Source organism: Arachis duranensis, chromosome 4, assembly GCF_000817695.3.
Source record: "Arachis duranensis cultivar V14167 chromosome 4, aradu.V14167.gnm2.J7QH, whole genome shotgun sequence".
In the NCBI taxonomy this organism is placed as follows: domain Eukaryota; kingdom Viridiplantae; phylum Streptophyta; class Magnoliopsida; order Fabales; family Fabaceae; genus Arachis; species Arachis duranensis.
In genome coordinates this window covers 84,056,271-84,063,141 of record NC_029775.3, presented here as the reverse complement: position 1 = coordinate 84,063,141, position 6,871 = coordinate 84,056,271, and positions in this window count along the sequence as shown.

Below are 6,871 nucleotides of genomic sequence, written 5' to 3'. Positions count from 1 at the left end.
GTATTACTTGGACGACCCAGTACACTTGCTGGTTAGTTGTGCGGAGTTGCAAAAGTGTGATTGCAATTTCGTGCACCACTAGTAGAGGAGAAGTGTTAGTGATTAAATAGAAAGAGATGAGAGGGAGGTAATTTTTGAAAAATTAAATCAAAATTTAAAAGATTTAGTTAATTAAAAAGAATTTTGAAAAATGGTTAATGATTTTCGAAAATCAAAAGTGAGAAAGTGGTTAGGTGGTTTTGAAAAAGATAAGAAATAATAAATTTGAAAAGATAAGAAGTTAGAAAGAAATTTTAAAATTAGAATTTAAAAGGATATGATTTGAAAAAGATATGGTTTAAAAAGATATGATTGGCAAACAATTTGAAAAGATTTGTTTTTTTTTTTAAATTGATAACTTGGCTAACAAGAAACTAAAAGACATGGTTCTAAAATTCAAATATTGAATCTTTCTTAACAAGAAAGTAACAAAATTGAAATTTTTGACTCAAGATTTTTGAAAATAGTGAAAGAAAAATGAAAAAGATTTGAATTTTTGAAAAAGATATGATTGAAAAGATTTGATTTTAAAAGATATGATTTCAAAAATAAGAATTAAAACATGAAATTTGAAAAAGATTTGAATTAAAAACAAAATCTCCTCTCCTGTGCCATCCTGGCGTTAAACGCCCATAATGGTATCCATTCTGGCGTTTAACACCCAAAATACTACCCTTTTGGGCGTTTAACACCCAGCCAGGTACCCTGGCTGGCGTTGAATGTCAGAAATGCTTCCTTACTGGTCATTTTTCTGAATGCCTAGCTTTTCTCTGTGATTCTTCTGCTGAATGTTCTGAATCTTCAATTCCCTGTATTATTGACTTGAAAAGATATATTTTTGAATTTTTGAATTTTTAATGATGAGAGAGACAAACAACAAAATGAATTAAGTAAGAGAATGCAAGATCAAAACAAATAATGTATGCAAGGACACTTTGAATGTCAAGATGAACACCAAGAACACTTTGAAGATCATGATGAACATCAAGAACATATTTTTGAAAAATTTTTAGAAAAGAAAGACATGCAAGACACCAAACTTAGAAGTTTGTATACTATGGACACTAACAAATTGAGAATGCATATGAAAAATAACAAATCATACAAAACAATGGAATTTAAAGATCAGAACACAGAAAATCTTCAAGAACAACTTGAAGATCATAAAGAACATAATACATAAAATTTCAAAAAATGCAAGAAAAAAAAGAAAATATGCAAGAGACACCAAACTTAAAATTGACTCTAGACTCAAACAAGAAACACAAAATATTTTTTTGATTTTTTTATTTTATAATTTTTTGTATTTTTTCGAAAATTATTTTTGGAAAAGAAAATAAGAAACTCAAAATTTTTAATAAAAATTCCAGGAATCATGCAATGTTAGTCTAAAGCTTCAGTCTAAAAAGATTAGACATGGCTAGCCAAGCTTCACCAAGACATTACATACAACAGCCAAATTGATGGGAATCAACTAGCTCCTGTGATGATAAAGGCATCTTCTGAAACCCTAGAATTCATTATTAAAACTTCTAAAAAACAAAATAAAAAGAAAAATAGCTAATCTAAGCAACAAGATGAACCGTCAGTTATCCAAACTCGAACAATCCCCAACAACGGCGCCAAAAACTTGGTACACAAAATCGTGATACACAATTTCGTACAGCTGACCAGCAAGTGCAATGGGTCGTCCAAGTAATACCTTACGTGAGTAAGGGTCGATCCCACAAAGATTGTCGGCTTGAAGCAAGCTATGGTCATCTTGTAAATCTCTGTCAAGCGGATTCAAATGGTGGGAATTTCAAATAAGCGTACGGAGATGCGTTATTCCTTCTGAATATCTACTTTCCTACTGCCTTCATTCAACCATTCATACTCCTTTCCATGGCAAGCTGTATGTTGGGGGATCACCGTTGTCAATGGCTACCTCCCGTCCTCTCAGTGAAAATGGTCCTCTACAATTTCTGTACGGCTAATCAACTGTCAGATTTCTCATCTCGGATGAAAAATACCAGGCACAGCTACCGCATGGCTAATCAGCTGTCAGTTTTCGATCGTGTCAAAATAAGATCCAATGATCCTTTTGCGCACTGTCACTGCGCCCCACAGTCGGGAGTTTGAAGCTCGTCACAGTCATCCCTTCCCAAATCCTACTCGGAATACCACAGACAAGGTTTAGACTTTTCGGTTCTCAGGAATGCTGCCAATTGATTCTAGTCTATACCACGAAGATTCTAATCTCAGATTCAGATGCCCCATTGTCATAGGGGAAATGATGTGAATCGTTGATTAGAAACCCAAGAGATATGCATTCAAGCTTTTTTCATGTAGAACGGAAGTGTTTGTCAGCCACGCGTTCGTAAGTGAGAATAGTGATAAGTGTCACTTGATCATCACATTCATCATGTTCTTGTGTGTGAATGAATATCTTGGAATAAGAATGAGCTTGAATTGAATAGAAGAACAATAGTACTTTGCATTAATACTCGAGGAACAGCAGAGCTCCACACCTTAATCTATGAGGTGTAGAAACTCCACCGTTGAAATACATAAGCGATAATGGTGTTCATTGGTTTCGGCCCCAGAGAGGGAACCAGAATAACCAAGACTTAGGTCTAAGGACTAAATGTCCAAAGATTCTCAGTACAATAGTAAAAAGTCCTATTTATATTAAACTAGTTACTAGGATTACAGAAATAAGTAAATGATGCAGAAATCCACTTCCGGGCCCACTTGGTGTGTGCTTGGGCTGAGCATTGAAGATTTCATGTGTAGAGACTTTTTTGGAGTTAAACACCAGCTTTTATGCCAGTTTGGGTGTTTAACTCCAGCTTTTATCCTTTTTCTGGCGTTTAACGCCAGAATAGGGCAGGAAGTTGGCGTTTAAACACCAGTTTGCATCATCAAAACTCGAGTAAAGTATGGACTATTATATATTGCTAAAAATCCCAGGATGTCTAATTTCCAACGCAATTGAGAGCGAACAAATTAGGCTTCTGTAGCTCTAGAAAATCTATTTCGAGTGCATGGAGGTCAGAATCCAACACCATCTGCAGTCCTTTTTCAGCCTCTGAATCAGATTTTTGTTAAGGTCCCTCAATTTCAGCCAGAAAATATCTGAAATCACAGAAAACCCCACAAACTCATAGTAAAGTCCAGAAATGTGAATTTTGGTTAAAAACTAATAAAAATATACTAAAAAGTAGCTAGATCCTACTAAAAACTACCTAAAAACAATGCCAAAAAGCATATAAATTATCTGCTCATCAACGTCTCACACGTCTAATACCTGTTCTGACCCAACCTATTAAGGACTTTGGGTCCGGTCAAAAGTCATCGACCCGCTAGGTCAATAGACCCAATCTACGAGGTAACCCGCGCGTCACCTCCTGTTCCATAAGGTAGTGTTTGTTTGCAAGACAGAGACTGAGAGACAGTGACTAAGAGACAGGGACTAAGAGGCAATAATTAAAAAAGTCTCAGTATTGTGTTTGGCGTAGAAGTGTACAGGACTGAATTATGTCTCAATATCCTGTTTGGTTTAAATTAAAACTAGAGACTGAAATGGTTAAATTTATAAAAATACCCTTAACTTCTATATGTAACCCTAACCCAAACCCAAATTCAAAATTTCAGAAATGTAATTTAGGGCCCTAACCCACTCCAGCCATAACCCACTCCAGACCCTTCTCGTCTCCTCTTCCCCAATCCTCCAAAAATCACCGTTGCCGGCGGAAACACCGAGGACTACTGAGCGACGACGGCGCGTTTGTCTCCAGCGGTTCACAATCGCGTCTTCAACCCTACGACGGTCCTGTCGTTGCTACAGATTGCGTGCTTCTGGGTCTGTGCCGCCACCATCTTCAAGCATCTCATCTAAGAATTTAGGTGTCTTCGTGATTTATGGGTGCTTTTCTCTTCCTGTGCCTTGTACTTGTTTTTGTATTGTTTCGTATGGTTTCTATGTTTACATTATTTCTGTTTCTTTTGTTCTATATTTTTATGATTGTTCCAAAATTTGATTTACATTCTGAATAACATGTTTAGTGCTCAATGAATTAGCATTTGGTTGTTTTCAATTCTTTCTAATTTTTGCTAAAGAGAGATGTAGATTTTAATAATCATTAAAATGGGGTATAAAAATTATTAATAACTTGGAGTATAAATGTTCTTATCTATAACAAATTTCAAATTATAGTTTCTAATTTTATTATATTTCCAAGTTGAAAAATGCAGGAAGCTTGTTTCGTATAATGGAACATCCAAAAGTGGAAACTTTAAAAGCTGCACATATTGATACAGTAAAGAAGAAGCAAATGAAATCTGCACTGACTGATGCAAAGTCACAGGGCATGGCACATTCATTAGTAGAGAAGCATGCTGAGAAAGAAGGCTCGGCGTGTGATAGGTCCCATGATATCTTCTGGATGGAACTTCTTTGAGGTAGTGTACTATGGTGGGAGTGATGCAGAGGGTGCAATTAGGGGAAGTGGCTCTTTGTTTGGTATATATCTTGGTGGCTTCTGCGAATAAAGGCTAGGCAGACTTGGTTTTCTAGTGTGAAGCCAAATGGAAAGTTAGTTTGGTGGTAGAATTGGCCTAATGCTCTATGATACTGTGTAATTTCTCTTTTAAATTCTTGTCAAGGTTAGGATAGAAGATATAAGGGGAAAGCTAAGTATGATAAGAATTTGTTAGCAATAAGATTTTATTTCTCATGTCCTGCTCCACTAATGATTATGTATTTAGCAATGTTAGTGTAAGAAGAAATTATGAAGTGTTGGCAATAAGAATTTATGATGATGATGTGCTTTATTTCTCAAGTCCTGCTCCACTTATTTAATTTATTTGTAATAAGAATTAATTAGCAATGTAGTTCAAATTATTTGGCACTAGCCAATATATCATTTACTAAACTCATGATAACATTTTATTTAAAACAAAATGTTCAATAATCCAATGTTCAGCAAACTAGCCAATCTATTTTTATTCATATAATTGCTTTTACAATATGTTCATATGTCTAACACAAATATACAATCCAATACTCTTACTAGAATTTAAAAAACAACACTAGAACTTAATTCGTAATGTCTTTTGCTTTCTATGCGCATAATGTGTATTCAATGGCTTCCTTTTTGTTAACATCATTAGCTTCCTTTGCTTTTTTAGAACTTCCACTGATACAAGAATCACTTGTCAATCTTCTATTTCTAGATGTCATTGTTAAATAGGTTGTTATACCTATGAAAGTAGTCAAAAATCAGAACAACATTCAAAAAATAATAATATAAATAGATTTAGTATCAACTAGTTCAAATACAAGCTGTTTAATAGCTAACCACTTCACAGTTAGTCCTATCACACACTTGATTATCAAAATCTATTTAGTATACTATCGACCAACAAACCTCATGTAAGTAATGAGAGGAAATTAGAACTTCTATCATTTCATTAAGAATTAAAATGTGAAGTGGTTGAGACTTGAGACAAATAACTGTGCCGTGATTATCACCTAAGCCATATCAACATAATTATATGAGAGATTGAAATGAGACATAACATGAAAAAGCAGGTAAATTGATATAAATCAAGCAACTAAACCTGAACTACATTACAACACTTTTAACATTATATAAAACAGATATTCTACTCTGCTTTTTCAAAAAAAAGAACAAAATATAAACTACATTACAACACTAGGCAAAGAATTTCTTCAACTTCAGTGCTACTACTTCACACCATTAACAAAATAATGACAAACTAAGCAAAATAGTAACTTGTCTCGTTTCAAATTTTAATTTACCCAAATCAAATTAACCAAACAAAACAAAAGCTTAAGAGGTTTTGAGTACAAATACACCTTTCAAATACACACAAATTTGATTTAAGCATTACACAACTTGGTTCTTTTTGAAGTTGAGAGTAACAGTGAACAAGAATTAGGAGGCACCATAAATCCTATTTGAAAGTGGTTAGTAACCTTTTCAAACCAATTGGTCCCTCTCCTTCACTTGCATCACCTCACTATTCAAAGTTCAAACCACTCACTGCCACGGTTCACATGGCTTATACATATAATTTCTGTGTTATTAATATTAATGGATGCTGTTCCGAGGGTTACCTGAAACGTGTAGCTCGGTCGTCTTGGAGAAGCCCGAGGTGGGGGGACTGATGACCCGAGCTTGGTATGCAGAGTGATTGGTGGTTGTACCTGCAATGACACTCCGATGCTTAAGTTAGCATGGGTCCAAGCAGATATGTGTAGAGTGTGGAATGTGTGCCATACCTGGGTGCTCCAGTGTATTTATAGTAGTTGGCCGTGATCTCCCCTTGGATAAGATATTCTTATCTTTATCTTATCTTTTTGGGAGTTTTATCTCTATCTTTGTGGAACCGCCTTTTCTAGGCCTTTTCGGCCTTTAGGTTTTGGGCTGCTGGTGCGCGAAATTGTGAACTATACTTTTTCACAACTCTCATAATCCCCGGCAATGGCTCCAAAAACGTGGTAGCTCAATACCATGGCATTACACAACTTCGCACAACTAACCAGCTAGTGCACTGGGTCGTCCAAGTAATAAACCTTACGTGAGTAAGGGTCGATCCCACGGAGATTGTTAGTATTGAAGCAAGCTATGGTCATCTTGTAAATCTTAGTCAGGCAAACTCAAATGATAATGGTGATGAACGAAAATAACATAAAGATAAAGATAGAGATACTTATGTAATTCATTGGTAGGAACTTCAGATAAGCGCATGAAGATGCCTTCCCTTCCGTCTCTCTGCTTTCCTACTGTCTTCATCCAATCCTTCTTACTCCTTTCCATGGCAA